Genomic DNA, 22732 nt, shown 5'->3' with positions numbered 1-22732 from the left:
AGGTATAAAGGAGGGAAAAAACAAGGACATACAGAATAATGATGGTGTGGCTTAAGGCCATGCAGCAACAGAGGAGCAAGATCCACACTACACAACTGCTCCAATGATGAAGGAAGAAGGAAAAAAATATTCTTTGACACTTCTGTCCACCTTCCTTCTTAATTTTAGCATCCTGCAACTACTGTCAAAAACTTCTCACCCCACCAAATGAGGCAGTTGCCTAAGATCTGATGTGTCAATCAAGGTTTGCAGTGTTAATTACCAGCAAGATTAAAGAGAGCAACATTAATTCCCAAAACTCTGCTCAGTCTCTAGCAGCAGGGTTCCAGCCTGCTTGGATTTTGGTTGCAAGGAGATGAATGCTCATCACCATGGCTGCTTTGTTACTGAGATTTCAACCTGATGCTCCAGTCAGCAACAAAGCCTGGCCAGCCAAGGGCTGCCTGGTCTTTGTTCTTAGAATCATTGAATGTTTTGGCTTAGAAGAGACCTTTAAAGCTCATCCAGTCCAACCCCCCTGCAGAGAGCAGGGACCTCTTCAGCTAGAACAGGTTGCTCAGAGCCCCAGACAACCTGACCTGGAATGGTTCCAGGGATGAGGCATCTACCACTTCTCTAGGCAACCTGAGTCAGTGCCTCACCACCCTCATTGTACAAAATTTCTACCTTTTATCTAGTTTAAATCTTCTCTCTTTTAGTTTAAGACCATCACCCGTTGTCCTGTCACAACAGATCCTGCTATAAAGTCCCCATCTTTCTAATTGTCCCTTTAAGTACTGAAAGGCCACAAGGCCCTTAGAGCCTGCTCTGATGAACCACAGCATTTAGAAGCAGTACCAGCAGAGCTTTACAAATCCCCAAAGCACAACCAACCACCCACATCAAGCTTATCTTCTGTGTATCACAGGTCCCTGTAGCGCCCCCCAAACAGAAGCTGAGTTGTATCCACTGGTCCCATTCAGAAGTTTCAGTAGTTTGATGATGTCTTTCCAAATGCTGGACAGTTTTTCAGAAGTTTACATTTCATTATCTTAGAAATGGTTTCTGCCCTGAAGCTGCAGGGGACACAGCTGGAAGCTAGTTACAGCAGGTACAAATCTCAGTTCCCTTCCCATTTTCTGATTTACACAAGACAGTAGAAAAGCATCAAGTCCCTGTTGGTCTTTTTAACACAGGCTGCAAAAAAGGAGACTTTGAAAGCAATGCTGTTGTCACCTTACAATAGCAAGCCCTACACATTCTGAAGATACCCAATGAGAAGCTGCTTCACACACAATTTTAGCCTTCAATTGCCTTTTCTCATTTTGTGCTGTACTCACAACTAATATCTACGCTAAAATTGAAAGAGTTGGGGATAAGTTAGGAAAAAAACCAACAAAACCAACCCTACTTGTACCATGATAACAGCAGGTTCCTGGAGGAGAGCCATCACAGAGTCACCTTTCACACCCTTTTTGTGCCAGCAGCAGCTTGTTTCCCAGAGCACCCTTCATTTCTTATGTCCTGTTGCATTTGACCACCAGCACCTGAAGCCCTGTAGAGATATTTTACAAACATCTGCTCAGAAATCTCTCATTTTTACTGCAGGTCTGAATGTTCCTTAGATCTGCTGCCTCTTCCCCCCAAGTTTTCATTTCTGTATTTCTTCAAGAATGGTACAGTATTACTCATTTTCCCTTTTTTCTCTTGTTTTTATTTTATTTTTTTCTCCTTCAGGGAGAGGCTGACCTCCTCTTCAGTTACTCCAGGGTTCTAGCAAAGCTCTTAAACACAAGGAAGCCTTATTCACTCTGTTACATGAGATTCCTCTCAAATTAAAAACATTGTATGTCTTGTTTTAATTCAGGTCACTTAGCTTACTATGAAGTACCTGAAATCTAATTTACCTATATTTTTCCCAAACTTCTGAAGTACTTTTAAATGCTCTTTCAAACTCCTTTTTCTTTATCTAAGTGTATCTCATGTCCCATTTGTAATGGTCTGCTGTATTCATTAGATACTGGGAACCATCTGTTAGGAATTTGCCCAGAACAAATCCAGTTTGGGAAAGATAAGGAGGCATAGCTGTGACTTTCTCTGAGCTAATAGCTAAAATTTTTGTGAAAGGGTTTTGGATGGGATGCACTTGAGATTTTCACCTTATTTTGAGAAGATGGAAATGGTGGTTAATTAAAAGAAGACGATATTTCTGTAGTCTCCAAAGAATATTTATAAATCACATATGAAACTGGAAGTAATTTATCAGTGATGCTCTCTGAAATTCAGCTGTATATCCATCTGGCCATGGTGCTTTAGCAGGTAATATTGCTTGCAGGGCACTTTTTATTGCTTCTCTCTCTTGGGGGTTATCTAAGTATTGCCTTGATAATACTGGCAGCTCGACTTCATCCACAAAATAATAAATGGATCACTTCTGGTTCTGCTGTATGTAATTCAGAATGAGGGAAAAAAAACACTTGTATTCATTTGTTTCCCTTAATTTTTTGCATATAGCCTCTTACAAGCTGAAATCCACTGACTTTGTTATCCTTTTACAGGAGCAGGTGGCTCTGGAGGGCTGCCGGTGAGATGTGGGCTCTGGGATGTTCACCTCCATTTTGTGCAGAGCCATAACAGAGTAACAGCAGAGTGGAGGTAACTTTAAAAATGAGCCAGACAAATATTTGGCCTGATAAAACCTTAAGCTGCATTTCATAAGTACATATCTGAATAAGCTGATGTGTTAAGTCTGGGGAAAATGAGGCTGAGGGGAGACCTTCTTGCCCTCTACAACTGCCTGAAAGAAAGTTGGAGCCCGGTGGGTGTTGGTCTCTTCTCCCTAGTAAAAATTGAAAGGATGAGAGGAATGCCTCAAGTTTCACCAGGGGAGGTTTAGGTTGGATATTAGAAGAAACTTCTATCACTGAAAGGGCTCTCAGACCCTGACACAGGCTCCCCAGGGAGATGGTTGAATCCCCATCCCTGGAGGTGTGTCAAAGATACAGAGATGTGATGCTGAGAGACATGGTTTAGCACCAGACTTGGTAGAGTTAGAGAATGGTTGGACTCAATGATCTTAAAGCTCTTTTCCAACTGAAATGATCTATGATTCTGTGATTCTAAGGTATTGATTTCAGATATATTGATTTTAACACATTCCCAGTGCATTCAAGACTAGAGATCATATTTAGCTTTGTCAATGAACACAAGTGAATGACCCAGAAATATTTAGGTTATATTCTGAAAACAAATAGACATCTAATAGGTGAGTTTGAAGTCCAATTAGGGGTTGTACTGAGGTGATAGTTTAGAAAAATGCCAGTTTTCAAGTTAAGCTTTGCTTTGATGTCAGACAAGGCTGAATTCAATTAGGCATTAAGCAGAAGGGCACCGGCAGTGTGCAGTGCTGTGGGACATGTGCAGCCTTACTAAAAGTAGCACAATTTTACCCAATACTCTCTCCCTGCCTTTTCCTCCCAAAACACCCAGGGCACGTATTGTAGAAAATATAAAATCAAAGTAACAGAAGCATACTGTTACTTCAGTTGGAAAAGTCCTTTAAGATCAAGTCACAGAATCACAGAATCAATAAGGTTGGAAAAGACCTCAAGGATCATCAAAGTCCAACCTGTCACCCAAGACTACTAAACCATGTCACCAAGTGCCACGTCCAATCCCCTCTTGAACACCTCCAGGGATCGTGACTCCACCACCTCCCTAAGTCCAACCATTCTCTAACTCTACCAAGTCTGGTGCTAAACCATGTCCCTCAGCACAACATCTCTGTGTCTCTGAAACACCTCCAAGGATGGGGAATCAACCACCTCCTTAGACAGCCTGTTCCAATCTTGGACAGCCTGTTCCAATCTTTGAGAACCCTTTTAGTGAGGAATGTTCTCCTTATAGCCATTCTGAACCTCTCCTGCTGCAACTTGAAGCGATTTCATCTCATCCTACCACTTGTTAGGGAATCTTTGATAAGAAAGATCAATATATGAACCCTGTTAAGGTATATGCTTAAGATTTATTGAATGTGGATGTTACATGCACAATGATGGTTTCTTTGGGTCCATCCCTATGACACCACACAGCTCCAGGCACTGTATGGATCTGGGGGTCACAGTGGTTCAGAGACACACGGTCATGATACTTGCCTGTACCTCTCTGTTTCCATAGAAAGCTTGCTTTGAAAAGTAGCTCAGGTAAAGATTTTTCTTCTGTCTGCTGTTTGGGAGAAGGAATTGTTCCCAAAGGTCCTGAATGCTGTTTACTGGTTTTCCTGCTTTTTGATTAGATATATCTGACAACTACAGTTGCTAGGGGTTTATCCCAGTATGAGCCAGGCATCATGGTTATTCACTGGGGGTATCAAAACACAATTTCCAGGACCAGCCTCTGACCCTTTGCTGTCAATGAGAATTCCATCAAACCTCAGGTAAAAAAAAAACAAAAAATGCAAACTTTCAACTTGGAGGGAAGTTATTTAATTTCGTGCAACTTTCAAATCTTGCTGTAATCATCACTCACTTGCTTCCCTACTGCTCCCTCAAAGAAGAAAACAAATCCCAGCCACATTTCTTGCTTTCAAGTGATAGTGCAGTGTGCCTGTATTGAAGTCCCAGCACAATCATGGGAAAAAAAAAAAAACAAATCAGCAGAAGTGAGGTCAGATGTGCTCTTTTCTAGCCTGTTCAATTGCAGTTCAGTGCTGTCCTGCTTAAAATAAACGCGAGGCTATGACAAAACCTTCAAGTCTATTTCAGAGCGGTTGAGGTGAAGATCTCGGAAAGCAGCGATGGGAAGTGCTGTGGGAAACGATGAAAAGCTAGAGTGAGGCAGGCTTGGGGTTATTCTGCGGTGACGGCAGGCGGGGTTGGGGCGCAGGGCCCCAGGCAGGGCCCGGCAGCCTGAGGAGCTGATGCAGCAGTGAAGGGACGAAGCTAGGGCAGGTTGTGGAGTCTCTGGACAGATTCATACATGCCTAGACATGATTGTGGGCAATCTGCTTTGAGTGAACATGACTTAGATAAGAACAGAAAATAAATATTTGGGCTTTGAACGGATCCTATGAGTGGGTTCAAGTATTTTAACAAAAAGTTCTGTGATTCTGAAAACAATATCCACTACTGTAATGTTACTGTAGTTTTTATGATTCCCACAATTTTATTTTTTTTTCTTTACAATTTTTTTTTTCTTTAAACATTGAACTGCATTTTTATCATGTAAATTTCAGTTTTGGTTAAAAAAAAAAAAATCTATTTTCCTATCCTCTTTGTATACAAAGAAACAAACAAACAAAAAATTACAATGTAAAGCAGGAGAAATCTAATCTAGAAAACCAGAAAGCAAATCCAAAGAATCAAGAATGTTTTTGTTGTTGGGGTGTTTTTTAAAGGAGATTTATTAGCCAATCTCAAGATGTTATTATGCTGGATGGAGAGAAGTGGGATTATTATGTTTTGCAGTGGTGTACAGGAAAGCTTGAAATCTACAGCTATGCAGAAATGGAAAAGCACACAGAGGAATAGCCACTTGAAATAATTCAGTGAAGTAGGAAAGAGCTTGATCGTGTAGGAGTTTCATGTTATCAGCAGTTGTGGGAATTGATTGGTTTTCCTGCAGAATACCAAAAAAGACCAGGGAAATGCTTGAAAAGTATCTTCCCTTTCAGTTTATTACCATTTACAGATGTCCCTTCACACCTCACATGCTGTGTGGTTTGCTGAGTGAGGATGAAAGCAATCACCAAAGGGTCCATTGATTCCTGGGTCAGAGGATAGGTATGGGCTGCTGTAATGGTTGAGTGCAAGGGCTAACCTGCCTGCTCCCCCAGCACAAAAGTAACACACAAAACTCAGGCTTGAGATAAAGAGATAAGAGTTTAATATAAGGTATAACAATGACAATGCATATTTACCTTAGCTAATAATCTAGTTAATTTAATAATACAGTGCATGATTACCTTAGTTTAGTCTATTTGCCCAAGAAACACAATGAAATACAGGGGGAAACAAAACAACCCAGCATAAAACAGAAAACCAAACCCAGCAGCTGCATCACTCCCACGTGTTTCACCAACATCCCTGAAGAAAAAGAGCCAGCACCCAAGAACCCCAAATCAGCAATCTGAATAGGAAGCCTCCCATGTTGCAATCTGAACTATCAAGCCCCATCATACTTTGCTCCAGTTAGCACTTTTAGTTTTGAAGCTGGCATGACTGCAGCATGGTATGAACAACAGCAGCAGGTTCAACTCAATCCATGGCAGCTGTGCTTCTCAGCAAGCTCATGGTCCTTGCTGAAATAAATCTGCTGCAGCAGATCAGTGTCAGCTGACAAGGCTGTTAAAAAATCCTGCAACAAAAATATTTGAGGGGTGGATAGGTTCTCCTACAAACAATAAGCATGAAGATGTGCTGACAAGATGTTATTTGGGCTCCTGGCAAATCCCATTAAATTTATTAATGCAGTCTTGGTGGGATGTGAGTATCAAAACAGGACCTGTTGTAAATGTGAGTTTCTATTCAATTCAGCTCTGGCTGCATGTTGTAAAAAGAAAATGAAAAATGCAGCTGGGTAGAAGCTGATGTAGTTTGTCCTGGCTTTAGGAAATAGTCTCACCTGAGCACTGCCTTTGCAGAAGTTTTTAAGAATTGTTATTGAAGGAGCTCTGCAAAATGATTTACCATCACACATTGTCCTAACAGTACTTGAGACCTTTTGGTAGCAGCTCCCTCAACAAAATTTCAGTTCAGGAGAGACAGGTAACAACTGGAGAGAGTCCAGTGGAGGCTACAAAGATGCTGAAGGGCCTGGAGCATCTCTCTGAGGAGGAAAGGCTGAGAGCCCTGGGGCTGTTGAGCCTGGAGAAGAGCAGCCCAGAGGGGATCTGATCAATGCTTAGCAAGAGCTAACAGGTGGGGGGCAAGAGGATGGGACCAGGCTCTTTTCAGTGGGACCCAGTGATAGGACTTCTCTGGTGTGAGGGTGCTGGAGCCCTGGAAGATGCTGCCCAGAGAGGTTGTTTCCCTCTCTGGAGAGATTTCAAACCCTCTGTCCATTGTGACCCAGTGCAAGCTGCTCTGGGTGACCCTGCTTTAGCAGGGTGGTTGAACTGGATGATCTCCAGAGGTCCTTTCCAACACCCACCCTGATGGGATTTTATCATTCTGTGATGACCTTCATGATCACTTAATATATTCCTTGAGCTATTGTACTTCTTGCCAGTACAATATCAGTATCCTAACTGGTTGCTTTATGCATGTTTTAGGGGCACATTTACCTGCCTACAATGTTGATGAAGATGAAATTGCCTATCTCAGCCTACCAAAGACCAGTTCTCCAAGAAAGTGGTCAGATTGATGCTGTTTGATTTCCTAAAGACAGAGTCTGGGTGATTGGAAAGAATGGTACTTTAAATGAAACTGCACTGCAAAAGACCCTCAGGTCAAGGATTGGCCAAAAAGCCACTGCACTATAAATCAGTTCAGGATGGTGTATATGACTCCAAGTCATCAGAGCAGATTTCTGCCTGAACTGAACATGGAAATGAGGGATTTCTACAACACAACCTCCACAGAGATCAGAGGTATTAGCAAGGCTTTGGTCAGAGTCACAGATGGCTTGAAGCTGGAACATTCCTCTTGATAAAAAATTTACAAAGGCATCCAGGAGAGAGCTGCTGTCCAGCCAGGCAAGCCGTCAGTGGGCCCCAGGGTGATATGAAAGCTGCCAATGTGATTATTTGAGATGATTGCCAGAGAAGCAGAGCTGCTGGAACTCGTGCCAAAGCCCAAGCTCAAGATGGGTGTCTGGGTCCAGCAGGTACTGCTGAAAGGGGACAGTGGGATTTGATGAGCAAAATTGCACCATGGCAAGGGAATGCATGAAGGCTCTTCAATTTCCAGTGGTGAGTAAGGGAAATACTTTTTTTCCCCCTAAGGCTATTAATGCCAATAACAAAAGCAGCTCTGTAGTTTTCTTTTGACTGTATTAGGGGTTTTTGGCAGCAAGTCTTTGCTTTAGACACAGAAAACAATGAACACTGCAGCTTAGTTTTTTTCTTATCCCTCACTTCAGGAGATCTGTTTTCCTCAGGGCAGATCAGAAGACATATGTCCTGGGGCTGTCAAGAAACCCATCCAGAAACACCAGCTACTGCAACCTGGAGTAAAAGAAGAAAGAAAATAATTGTGCTTTGGGCTCCTTGCCAGGGCAGAGGTACAGGTGAGGATGTTCTTGCTGTCTTGGAGAAGGATGATAATGGGTAGAAAGAGTCTCCCTCTAATTCCAGTTTTCTCAGTGGATCAAATACAACCTTTAAAGTTGTTTTTCTTTTCTATTTTTAATGTACTAATTTGTTCATTGAATAGTCAAATAAAATTTCACTGTGTCTAAAGGAAAAAAATGAATTTTTCCAATTAAAAAAAATTAAAGAAAAAAGAAATTCAAAGCTGAATGTCAAAATCCAGCCTTTGGAGCAAGGTAGAAAATCCTGATGAAACTCCAAGCAGGCATTAGAGAACCAGTTTCTTCCAGCCCTTTCTATGAGTGGCCCTTTTCTTCATTAACAGTGAACAAGAACACATGCCCCACACTTGCAAGCAGCATGATTTGCATGCCTCTTACAAGCATGCTTCATCTCATACCAAAGATTGTTCATGCAAAATTGGAGTATTAAATTGCAAATGGAAGATTTAATTAAAATGCTCCTTTTCCTAAGATCAATAATCTAGGCAAAACAGTTTTACTTTCCATTGATATATCTGGGTTTTCCCTCACTTAAAGCAAACTGTAAATTACACTTTCTAACATATTGCTTCCAAAAATGCCCCAAAAGCAAATTGCACCTTCTGGCAGCCTTTGATTCATTTTACATATTACATAGAATAACTTAACAGACATTGTAGAATACAGCACAAAATAGCATAATTAGGCATAGTTTCGTGTCTTAAATTTTGAAAGGGTAGAAGAAACCTTTTTTTTTTAAGCATTTAATTCATTTAGTAAATCTCCAGTGCTACAGAAAAAATTGTGGGTATTTTGATCTATGTTGAGTCTGATTCCAAGCTCTCAAATCTCAGTAGAGCTTACTTTCTAAAGGAACTTGCCATTTACATTCTGTGTTAATGTCAAGTAATTAAATCATAAATCTGGAAGCAATTCTACACAATAAGGTGGAAACAATGGAATAAAACTTGTCAAATAATTTTAATCAAAATCACAGAATCACAAAATGTTAGGAGTGGGAAGGGAGGAGATCATGGAGTCCAACTCCCCTGCCACAGCATGACCACCTAGAGTAGATCACACAGGAATGCATCCAAGTGGGTTTTGAATGTCTCCAGAGAAGGAGAGTGCACAACCTCTCTGGGCAGCCTGCTTAAGACCTTTTTTACTCTCACAGTGAAAAAGTTTTTTCTTCTCTTCCCATGGAACTTCCTCTACTCCATCTTGCACTCATTGCCCGTTGTCCTGTCATTGGACATCCTTGAGCAGAGCCTGGCTCCATCCTCCTCACACTGCCCTTCACATCTTTATCAACATGAATGAGGTCACCCCTCAAGCTCATTTTCTCCAGGCTAAAGAACCCCAGCTCCCTCAGCCATTCTCTACAAGGGAGATGTTCCACTGCTTCATCATCTTTGTGACTCTGCACTAGACTCTGTCAAGCAGTTCCCTGAGGTCCTTCTTAAACTGAGAGGCCCAGAAGTGGACACAATATTCCAGATGTAGCCTCAGCAAGGTAGAGACTTTTGCTATCTGATTACTATTCCCTCTGCACAGGAAACTTAGAGCTTTCAGCATGGACTCAAAGACCTTAAAGGTCTTTTCCAACCAAAACCATTCTATGATTCTATGATTTTATTATTTAAATTTAAATAATACAATATCACATGAAATACTTTTATTTTTTTTTTTTTAAATCTCAGAGTTTATACAAAATCTTCAAGTTCATTTTCTTGTGGTTATAAATCTTAACTAGGAAGCCTTTAGTTTCTGTGGTATTGTGCAAATCCAGAGGTGGACTACAACCAGCTCTTAATTTCCATGAAGAGGATCCCAGTTTTATGAAACTCTGTCAGCTTATGTATGCAAAGATTCCATCTACAAATTTTACCAAGATACTTATTACATTTTTCAATATTTGGGGCATTTCATTGTGAAAACTAAGTCTTCCATGCTTAATGCATGAGACTATTTCTCATTTTAAGTGCAAAGAAAAAGAGCTGAAAATAATGTTTATCATACCTGACTGGTTTAGTTAGTGTTCCTGTAGTGATTACTCTTTGTATTTGCCTTTGAGAAGCATGGAAGTAGGGTTTGCTCAAGATGGGAGAAAGTGTCACTATTCTCATCTGAATTGTGGACAGACCGAGCATGTTTGAGTGTTTGAGCTTCACTGCTTTCGAATTGGTCTCCATTCGTTTGAAAGTTGCAGCTCAAGGTTTACATTGTGGCACATTTGCGAGTCTGTGCTTCAGGTTACAGCTTGGGGCCCATCATTTTTCAGATGCTTTGCAAAGCTGTTTTCTTTTTCTACTTTATGCTCCCAACAAATCATAACTTTCCGGAAGCAGAAGGCATTGAGGTGCTGAAGTTATTCAAAAGGCGTTACCAAGATCCACGCTCAAAATGCTTCTGTTAACTACAAAGCTTTTAATTGTCTTCCTTAAAACTTTGATGTATGGGGGAAAAAAGGGAAATAAAGGTGAACAGCACAACCATTGCAAGTCTCCACATTGTTACTTCAATGATGCACAATCTGTTACCTATCTGAAGACTGTAAACAGACTAATATTTCGAGAAGTATGGGATAAATCACCCATTTAAAAGCAGTGAAGAGAAAATGATGAAGCTCCAAGTGAGTTGTGAAGCAGTGAATAAGGATATATTACACCACAGGAAACCATCAATATTTGTTTATTATGTCAGTGTGAGAAATAAATCTGTTAGCTAATTTGTATTCTCTTCAGTTAATTCCACTGTTTCAGCCTGAGTTTTTGTGTTTTGCTTTAAGTGCTACACAGCTGCTTAATGGTGCTATCAAGCATGCTGAAGTCATGGTCTCTTGGAGGTAGGGAGACACTGCAATGCATCATCTCAATCCAGAAACAGCAGTTCCTTAGGTGTCACTCCCAACACTTTGTACCTCTTTGTCTTCCTACAGATGGTATTGATCTGATACAGTCAAGATTTTGGACACATTAGAGGCCAATCTCTTTGCAAACCAGTCCCAGAATTAGTTATGCTGCAGGTAACAAAATGGCTTAGTACAGGTCTAACCACCCTTTGGATTGTTGAGTTTTGTTGCTTTGACTTGTGATAGCTGACATTTTCAGGTGGGCACTGGTTATAGCTCCACGGGCCTGATCCACAGACATACCAAAGTCCTACATATCATTTGAATGGATAATCTCACAGATCATCATCAGCTCAGCACCAGTAAAAGTGAACTTTGCAACATGACACTAACAAAATGTTTTGTTGTTGAATTTTTGCCCCCCTCCCTTTTTTTTTTTCCTAGTGAGATTTCCATTTCCATTTTTGAGCTACTAAGCTGATCTACATAAAGGTTTTTGGCTCATATCCATTGGCTGCTAAAAATCAAAACCTGGAGGGCTGTGTGCTTGTGTTTAAAGAAGAGAAAGAGAAAAGGTGACATTTTGTTCTGTAGAAGATAGTGTTGCTGGATAAACTGGAAAACATGTTTCAAGTTTTCATACTCCCAATCCATACTCAGTTTGATTTGCCCTCAGGAAGCTCTCTTGGAGAGGAGAGCCAATTTTGCTGCTGGGTGTTCAAGACCAGCTGACCACTTTATGAAAACTGGATCAGGAAGCAGAGCTCATTTAGTTTTCTGCTTCTCTCAAATTCTTCTGCCAACAAATATTGTCTGAATTGTTTGTCCATGAAAGATTTTATAAAGGTCTTTTTAAAAAACTCCTATTTCCAAATCAGGCGGCAAAAAGGCCAGCAAAGGTTATGAGGGTTTGCTCTGAATCCCACTATCATTTCTTCATTGATCATCTAATTTTTGCCATTTAATAAATGCCTCTATGACTGCAAGAGAAAAGCTGGAAGGATTCTAATCAGCTTGGACTGAAGGTATTTCTGCAAAGCAAAGCAAAGCAAACAAATACTGGTGTGACAGGAAATGAACATGGAAGGAATATTAATCTACATAAAAAATATATTCTAGGAGTGCATGGAATAAATGAGAACAAAAGAGAGACAAATACTTGCCTGTGAATATAGAAGATTTTTTTGTTGTATCAGGGGTTTATTAAATGTTAAACACCTTGGTTAATGACATTCAATTGTGGCTAAAGGTTTCCAAATTCATATCCAAAATCCATTCAGTTCCAAGATGCAAAATATTCCTCTTCAAGTCCACATGCAGATTATTGAGTGAAGAGAATTGAAGAATTAAGCAGTAAATTTAATTAACTAGCAGGTATTTATACACTAAGGTCAAAAATACAATGCAGCATGAAGCCACTCTCTTCGCATGAAGTATAAGTGAGCACTGAGTTTTGGTTTAAACTAGAAATGATCCCTGTTCTATTGAAAGCAGCAAAAGAGTGCTTAAAGATGGAGCTGGCCCTGAGGAAGCCATGATGTATGAAAAGCTACAAACAATTTGCAATAAATAATGTGTGCTTTACTACTATTTTCTTTGCAACCTGTGCATGAAAGAACTGGGGTTTTCAATTCTTTCATTAATTGTAACTGTTTAATGAATAGGTCTTGGAGAAAAAGCAGCACTCACATAGTCTGTGCATTGTAGGCTACTCACTGCAAGTATTTCTTTGCCTAATATTTCTGCTCCATCATTTGAACTTACTGAGTTCATAAATTGTTCTAACCCCCTCTGAAAGAGTGTTTAACATGAGGAAATTTTGTTGCCTGATTAAAGGGATTGTTGCATTCCGTTGTCATTAATATTTGTACAATTTGGAACTTAATCCTATTCAAAACCAAATACTTTCAAACGTTCACCTCTTACAAGAACTGTCTCCCTTTAAACATCTCCTAACAAGGTCTGCTTTCTAGTTTAATTTCATTTAGGTGAACAATGCCAACCTAGCTCTTCACAGCAAACCCATTCTGCAGAGGACAGATCCCTACATGTACGGTATTTCCACTATATCCAAGTGACCTACAGCACAAAAGCAGTGGCTTGTTCTGCCATCCCATGCGGACAATCATCAGAAGCTCCCTCCAGTATCAAAACAGGATGTGGTTTAAAGGGGTTTGTTCCAGTTCTACTCCTTAATTACCACAGTGACCCAAACTGTGAGATTTTACATCGTGTTTCAGAGTGTGTTAAGTTTGTTCAATGCTTTCCAGAGCCAAGCCTTGCTAGAAGCTTCTAGTTTCCATGTTGGTCTTGCACAGAGTAACTCAGATTTAAAACAACCCAGAAATTGTTTTCAAAGTTGTTCGGTGATCCTTCATTTTGGAAAAGCTAAGTAAAGCTCTGAGTGAGATACAGTGCCTAAAGATGTCTGTCTTCTCCAGTGCATTCAGCAGAGATGAAGAGAGCACACTGGTGACCTCCTTACCAGAGGGTGCAGCCAACACATCATGGCATGGTCTGAATCACACAGACTGCACAGAAACCTGACGACAGCTCCTCTGGCCTTCTGCAGTCTAAAGATGTGCCAAGGATGCTTCCATGGCAATATTGCCCTGAGACCCTAAGGACCACTGTAAGAACCGCTCCCCAGGTTTCTTGGCCATAATCCTTTTATTTCTATCTCAGCAGGGCAGAAGCAGTGTTGTCAGAAGGATTGCTCACCCTTCAAAGAGATCTGTATTGTGCTGAGATGTGCTTGTTCGTACCACTGGAGCTCTACAACGTAACATGAACAGGCATCTCTGCTCCTCTCATTTCCATATTGCACTAAGAGTCAAAGTATTGAATCATAACAGGTACAATGACAAAGATCTCTTTTGTTTAATGGCATTTCACCATGAAAGAAAAAGAAAAAAACCCAACAACAACAAAAAAAACCCACCAAACCCCACACTTAGCTCTTCAGAACTCAGAATATCCTTGACCTCTGGATGCCTTTCCAAATAAAATCCTTTCAAATTTCATTACTTGTTTTCAGATTATCAGGTGCATTATGCCTTCATTGCTACATTTAAAGCTCTGCACATTCCACAGAGTCATCTTACTGTTACCTTACTAGCTGTTGACTCTCAGATAAAGAGAGGAAGACAAGGACAACCATTTGCTGTACCTGCAGTAGAAAAGTACAAAATCTATAGAGAAGTTAAACAGTAATTAAAAAATTATACCTAAACAGACAAAAACAAAATCTCAAGGTCTGATTCTCAACTCAAGAAAATCTCTGAAGTGCTTAATAAGAAATACAAAGCAGAAGTAAAACAAGAAATAAACAATGAAACACAAGGCAATGGGGTAAGGAGAAAGGTGCCATCATTGCATAGCCTGCAAGCAAAGGGATTAGAACACTAACAATATGTCATTTTTATCAAATATCCTTCAGTGATATGTCTGTTGGGAAGAATCATAGAATTATTTCTGTTGGGAAAGGCCTCTGAGATCATTGAGTCCAGCCCTGTATACAGTGAAAGCAAATAAATCAATTGCAAATTCAACTGTTTTGAAAGAAAAGACTCAAATGACTCAGTCTCATAATCTATTAATTATGTTCCACAGTTAACAAATGATGAGGAAGAATGGCTGCAAATACTCTTTATCTGCTATTTCCTTTGGGACATACTAATGTAATCCTTTTAGGATGGCTACGATACAAAGAAATAAATAAATCCTGCTCCCTTTTCCACAAGTGCAGGAAAGGCCATGGTAACAGAGCAGGCATTTCCTCTCAACTGCTATTGCATGGACTGGGATATTCCCAACTGAAAGTGCAATGGATATCAATAGACATCTGTAGACCCAGCCTGCTCTTCAAAGAAGCTTTTGGTACCAGAGGCATTGATTGGAAGCTTGTCTGTAAACTTATACTCAGGAAAAGAAAAACTCTGTTAGGAGTAATCAATTCTCTCAATGTACATTATCAGGAAAGCTTCACCAGCAGTGCCTTGAAGGAATAGCAGTGTTCTCTGAAACTCTCTAGTGCACCTCTGTAATGTAGTGTTTCCTTTTTAACTGATTTCATTGATGTAATCAAGACAATAACTCCATATTTTGATTTAGGAAGTATCTCCTTGGTTTGGCACCCGATGAAATTGAATGTAGATGTATTCCACGTTTGTGATACAGAAGCAGTCCTGAAGAGCCTAATCCAGGCATTTATTTGTGGAGGCAGAGGTCAAGGTTCACAGCTATAGGCACTCAAGCTAGAAAACAAGGTTGTCAGGTTTTTAGCCTCTTCAAGAGAGAACCAATACATAATCCTGCTGAGACAAATATATTATGGATCTGAGAAGCTGCTCTGTGGGTTCACTCACTGAGACTAATCTGACTCCTGGCTAAAAGTAAACCTCGGGTAAAGAAAGATTTGGAAGGAAGGTGAGCAAATATCAAAGAACTGTGTGCAGCAGTTCCATAATCTTTTAACATTGATCTTTGAGGTAGAGATGATACAAAGAAGAAGGTTTCTAGTTAAAATTCAGTTTTAAAAGGTCATTTGGAAAAAATCTATTGATGAATTACTTAGGCCATTCTCTTCAAACTGGTAGAAAAAGTGTAAGTTTACCTTACCAGGCAGATACTTTTTCTACCCTCAGCCATCTTTGGTTAATATCAGCAAATCATTCATCCCTTTGCTGAGTGTGCATCGATACTCATCTTGAGTGTGCTACTCCTAACATGCTTACTGCTGTGAACAAAGCCCTGCGCTGGAGTTTGTGAGCAGTTAGGGGAGAGTGTAGAAAAATTAAAGGTATTGTATCTCAAAGAGAATCAGCCCTGAGATAAGTGGTTCTGTGATTTCTCTTTATGCAGGGACAATATGTTTTTTTAAAGATTGGAAAGCCAAACATCATTTCCACAGGCTTCAGTACTGTGTGTATCAAAAGCTTTATTTGTAGAGAATGGTTTTTATCTGATCCCACATAACAACCACCCTGGAAGAGCATTCAGCCAGAGTATTTCAATATGAATCTTTGCACCTAAAATCTGCAAAGCTGTTCTGTGCTCCCATCTATTTTTATGTATTGTATTAAATACACCTTTGAGTGCTGTTCAGTAGCCATTGGGTCTTCACACCATCTCATTGAGATTCCTTTTCAGCCTCACCAGTAGAGAAAAAATAATGTGAGCACAATATATTAGCCTGACTATGTCTAATTATGTTTCCTTGTAGTTGATTGATGCTGTGACCATTACAATTTACCACTTAGCTAGAGAGTTTTCTTGAAGATGAAAAAAATAAAAGCTTGTCTGCTTATAACTGAAGTTCAGTTCTGTTTGAATGCATCCATTCTCTTCTCACATTTGTGTGACAAATGCCTTTCTCCCTTCTGTAATAACAACTACAATTAAGTGGATTTCAGTCTCATGGTAAATCTGTACATAGGTCATAACAGCTGGACTAAGTGAGTGTGGCAGCTTTCTTCATGCAGCTGCAAGCCCTTCCTAACAGCATTGGTTTCTTCTCTTGGTGTTGATTGCAGTAGATACTTTTGGCTTTCATATACTCAAAATGAAACATTTCTTACATTGAATTGCCATCCCTGGATGTATTCAAAAGCTGCCTAGATATGGTGCTGAACGATCACAGAATCACAGAATGCATGAACACCAGAAGTATCAACTGCAACCAAAGCTGCAGTCATCAACACCAAGAGAAGAATCCAATGTTATTAGGATATGGTGTAGTAGTGGCCCTGGTAGAGATAGATAATGGTTGGACTTGATGACCTTAAAAGTCTTTTCCAAGCATAGTGATTGTGTGATACTGTGATGTATACAGTGAACCATTTATCTAAAACCACTATCCATATCTCCGTGCTCACTGACGGTCCCATTTTTGCTGCTGTTGGCTTTTGAGGTCTTGAGTTTTAGGTTGCTTTTTTAGGAGTCTGAAGAACAGGGAGAAACAAAGTAGACAGAATGATCTTTGTAGATCCAATTTCAAACTCTTTTTCCTTGGTGTGAGTTGAGAGCCACTCCAAAAGACATTTTCATTTCAATGGGTTTTCATCTTACTTCAACCACACCAAGTCCTGATCCTGTTGTGATTTCTTTTATTTTCTGTTTTTTGTTCAAGGTGGGCACATTGCTAAGTCTCACTCTGAGTAGGTCATGTTGCACTGAGACAAATGTCTTGTCTTCCCTGTAGAGAAGCTGAGAATATCTTAAGCTTCTTTATTTTTTATGAAACAGAAGTTCAAAAGTTCATCTTACATAGACTTCAGCTGTGGTGAGGAAGAAAGCAGAAAGTCCTCTGGAGATAAGCAGTACAACAATGAGAAGCTCAAAGACAGACTCGTCTAAAGGATAACTCCTTTTAATTAACCCAAGATTAAAGTCATTCTTCTCTCTAGTTTTGGAGGTATGGATGCGCAAGCCTTAGAAGTAATCTTTTTAATGGTTGGACTTGATGATCTTGAAGGTCTTTTCCACCCAAAATTATTCCATGATTCTAAGCAACTCATAATGGAGGAGATAGATCTGAAGTGTCTACATTTTGTTGGGAAGAGAATTTGGGAATTTTATTTCAACTGAGAAAACTTCAGAATTGGTGGTGTAAAATTGAGTTCTGCATTGCTGATAGAGACGTAAAATAATTTCTAATAATGTATTACCTGGAATGGATAGAGAAGAAAAACTTTGCCTTCAGTTCACCTATACTCCAAAAATCTTTATTCTTTCCTACTGACTTTCTGTTAGGAGTGCTCTTTGAAACTGTGAATCTGTTATGAAAGGCAGCACTTGATTTTTCTGGAAAAACTTGGAGCTCTAATTGCAAGATTGACCTGGAGAAGCTGGCTAAGTGGGCCCAGGTGAACCTCATGAGGTTCAAAAAGGCCAATTAAAAAGCCCTGCACCTGGATTGAGATAATCCTCATTATCAGTCCAGATTGGGAGAAAATGTGATTAGAAAGCAATCCTGCAGAAAAGGACTTGTGGGTGCTGGTGAATGAAAGCTGGACATAAGCAAATATGTGCACTTACCTTCCAGAAGGCCAGTCACATCAAAAGAAGCACAGTCAGTATATTGACAGAGGTGATTCTACCACTCTACTCTACTCTGGTAGACCTTAGGTGGAACTGTGACCAGCTCTGGGGCCTTCAGCACAAGAAGAACATGGACCTGATGAAGAGGGTCCAGTGGAGTGCCACAAAAATCATCAGAGGACTGGAGCACCTCTGCTATGAGGACAGACTGAGAAATTTGGGGTTGTTCTGCCTTGAAAAGAGAGGGCTCCAGGGAGAGCTCATAGAAGCCTTTCATTACCTGAAGGGGACCCACAAGAAAGCTGCAGAGGGATCGTTTATAAAGGTATGTGGCAATTGGACAAGGGGCAGTGGTTTTAAACTAGGGGAGGGTGGATTTAGGTTGGACATTAGGATGAAGCTCTTTACTGTGAGGGTTGTGGGACACTGGAACAGATTGCCCAGGGAGGTGGTGGAAGCCCCATCTATGGAGACATTCAAGGTCAGGCTTGATGGGGCTCTGAGCAACCTGATCTAGTTGAGGATGTCTCTGCTTACTGCAGGGGAGTTGGACTGGATGACCTTTATAGGTCTCTTCCAACCCAATGTATTCCATGATTCTAAGAAGAGCTCTGGGCCTCCCTATTGATATCTCAACAAGTTTGTATTGTTAAGTTAAAAGCAGGCTTCGTCTAGTTTTGACCTTACCTGGATGCCAGATTCAGTTATCCTTCATTCATAGTGATCTCTCTGTGATACAAGCCGTATGGCCTCTTCATTACTTTTCCACTTCTGTCCTTTGAACTCTTGCCCTACCACAACCACTTAAAACCGGAATGAAGCACAACACTGCTGATCTAAGCCAGCAAAACCATGGGCTTTTTTCAGGAGGAAGTCTTTGCCCTTGTTCAGTGAAAGGTCAGAGTAGATGATGGTAATAAGCTCTTCTGTCCCCAAAATCTCTAAATGAAGCCATACACTTTGCTGTGCTGCCTTGACCTTGTAATTGAGAGTTCTCCTTTAAATAACAGATGAAATCAATCACTGTGGAGAAGCAAAAAAATTAGGCAGCTAATGAGAACCCTCACTTGTATTTTTTATGTCATTTTTAGTCCTCTCTTTGGTTATATGGAAGGTGAGTCTATGTAATTGAACCATTTCCTATGCTGACCTATTGTTGACAAATTCTGACACTGGCACAGCAGATATTTCCCATGGTCCATCCATGATTAGTACACCTGCTGCTGGTTTCATTTCAATCCCTGTCTTCCCAGTAAAACTCTGTGTTCTCTCTCATTGACCTGGGCTGGTTAGGTTCGTTCAGACTAAATTTCTAAAACCTAAAAATTGTTCTGGTTTGTTGTTTGTAAAATCAATAGAAGTTGTTATAAATGTGGGACAGATAAATCTTTGTGTCACATCTTCAGTGTTGGTAGAACATAGTGAACATGCACACATCATTAAATCACAAAGTCCTATTTTTGTCATACTATTAAAGATAAAAAGTTGGTCAGCAAACTGTCTTGCCCTATAAGCTTATGCCTACAGCTGAGTACACATTTGGAGGTAAAAGCACCACCATGGCCATTAAACCATGTCCCAAAGTGCCATGTCTAGAAGTTTTTGAACACCTCCAGGATGGTGCCTTCACGACCTCCCTGGGCAGCCTGTTCCGATGCCTGACCACTCGTTCGGGAAAGAAATTTTCCCTCATATCAAAAACTTGATATTAGGTACAGCTTGAGGCTTTTTCCTCTTGCCCTATCACTTCTTAATAGGGAGAAGAGACCAAACCCTACCTCACTCCAGCCTGCATTCAAGGAGTTGTAGAGAGCAATGAGGTCTCCCCTCAGAGTCCTCAAGACTAAACAACCCCAGTTCCCTCAGCTGTTCTTCGCCAGACCTGTTCTCCAGACCCTCACCAGCAACATTGTCTTTCTTTGGACACCCTCCAGCAACTAAATGTCATTTTTGTAGTGAGAGACCCAAAACTGAACACATTATTGATGTCTCTGTGTTGAGAAAACACCACAAGTGAGGCTTTTATTTACTGTTTACCTCCTTTTAGAACAGAGGTGTGATCTATTCAGCATTCCCCACTTGACTATTTGCAGCATAACTCGCACCAACTGATGTCTAATTCCTTTCTTGCTTGAAAATGTCACATTTTCTTTTTTCCCCTGAAAACCTACAATTTTCACACTAGTAGGCCAGAAAGCAGAAGGGACTAGTGAATTCAGTCTCAGTAATGGGCCAGGCAATTCCAGTATGCTGTTTTGGAGTCTTCTGTAATTGTAGTAATTAGCTTCTCCATTTTTCCTCTCAGCATGTATATATAGCATTTCTTGTTTTTCATGTATCATCTGTTATTTATTACTCCTGCCCAAAGGAAATTATGCCGTTTTTTTTTTTCAGTCACATCAGAGTGATTTTGTCCCATCATGATATTGACAGAGTTATAGGACTACAGAGGGAAGAGGGCCTAGTCCCCAACTACAGGTGTTTTCCTGGCCAAATAGGACATTATGTAAATATCTGAGGGCAATGAAGCAAGTGAGAAAGGAAACTGTAAAAATCTAGCAGCTTTAGGAATGAAGGGGAATTCTCTGCAGAAAATAGAAATGAAACTAAAGAAAGATCTGTTTGTAGGGACAGATATTTTTTTTCTTTACCCAATTTAAAGTAACCTTCTGTAGGCATTGTTTGTGCTGTGTATCTTTTTTATCTCACTATATTCAGCTTTGTTTGTCTAATATCTGCTCAGCTACTGACTGACTTTATTTGTCTTCATTCCCCTATATAGTCCCTATAATAATCCTTTGATATTATTAATCTTTGTTTGACTTACATTTCCTTAGCAGTTTTTCTCTGATGTTGTTCATCTTCATTCCCCAAATATCCACTTAGCAGTAGTTGTCTGACATTGCTCAGCCCGGATCTCCTCACTTGCAGTCAGCAATAGCTACCTGAAGCCATCCTTCTTCATTTGCCTACCACTCAACCAGCCATCTTGTAGCATCACTTATGTACATTATGACCAATCATCTCACAGAGTTCAATTTCTTTTCCCTTCCCAGTATATCTAGCAGTCATCATCTGGCACCATTTGATTCACTCTTCAGGAGTACTCCAGGATTATTCATCTTTATCCTGGATCCTTCAGCTGCCTGGACATGCTGGGGACGTTCCAGCTCTGGGTGTGCCACCTTGGGTTTCCATCTCTCCTGAATTCTCTGCTGTGAAACCCAAAGGCCTGAGTCTCTTGATGGGCTTTTTGAAGTGTGTATTATCCTTGTGAAAACAAACTGTTTATGGAATAAAGAATCAGGCTCCTACAAACCAAAATTGCTTTAATTGTTAACCATCATTCACAGCACCTGTGGTGTTTGTGATAAAACTAGAAGAGGTGTTGAGGAGAACTTTTATCTTTGTGAAGTTTCTCATGCAGCTTGAACATAAGGAGAAGGAAAATGGGTGTAAATCTTTCCAATCTCAAAAGACATCTGACCAAACTCCAGCATCAATGGCTGTGGTGTGAGATCTTTGGGAATGTTCTACCATGGAGCACCAGCCCTTGGACAAGAACTCCCAGAGATGTAGGGAGCTATCTCATTGGCTTCACTATGAGTTCTGAGTCTGTCTCATACTGTTTTTTTCCCAGAGATATTTCCACTCATGGAGAATTTGCAAATTCTGCTGAAATATTCCAAGCTGAGTCCTTTTATTTGGTCCAGAGTGTCGTGGTTTTACAAAAGAAATTGGGGGAAAAGTGTCTTTAAAACAGGTGGTCCCTGATAATGAGCATGAAAAGTTGACATTTGTTCCTACACATCACAAGAAACCTTAAGTGTTTGATCTCTACAAAGAGTTTATAAGGTTAGGAAACTCAATTGGAAGAAATTTTTGATTCTCAGATGTTAAAACTCTAAGCATGAAGAACTATTTTAAAATATTATTTTTACTCTAACAAAAACCCTTTTGCAGAGGGATCACGAACATGTTAATGAGATCCTGCATCATCAGTTTTAAATACTTTGTGGTTTTTTTTTCTGATTTTTTTCATTGCTTTTCTTGAACTAAGGATAAGAATCAAACATTACTGCACACAGTTTTATAGATGAGAAACTTGATTTGCTCTTGAAGCTTAAGTGAAATCTTCTGCAGTCTTAGCAGTATTGTGTACAGTAGAATAAAACCTCACAGTTTTGTAATTCATGATGTAAAAACTGGAGGTTTGGTGTTTTGTTTTGGTTTTTTTTAATGAGGAAAAAGAGCCCTTCTGAAAACAGATGTCATGCTTTCTGCTTCACCCAGCAGACAGCATCTTCTGTCTCAGTCTCTGGTGGCTCTGTTAGGACTGAGATGGCTTAGACACCATGCATCTTCTCAAAAAAGTTACACTTTATGTCCTATTTTAGCTGAGAGCACGATTTCACACATTGAAGTTCTTGAAGTCAAAGCCCACTTTCCCTTTGTTTCCTCCTTCTTCTGCTTCTTTTAGACAAGCCCAACATATTGTTTCTGAATTAAACACAAGCTGGGGAAAAGAGAAGGTTTATTGGATGCTAACAACAGGTGACTATGAGTTGGAAAATGTAGAGACATGTCAACATTGCCTGCAAAACCACACAGGGCTTCTGGGAAAATTCT

This window comes from Indicator indicator, chromosome 15 (genome assembly GCF_027791375.1).
Source record: "Indicator indicator isolate 239-I01 chromosome 15, UM_Iind_1.1, whole genome shotgun sequence".
NCBI classification, from domain to species: domain Eukaryota; kingdom Metazoa; phylum Chordata; class Aves; order Piciformes; family Indicatoridae; genus Indicator; species Indicator indicator.
Note: the sequence above shows the minus strand (reverse complement) of the source record.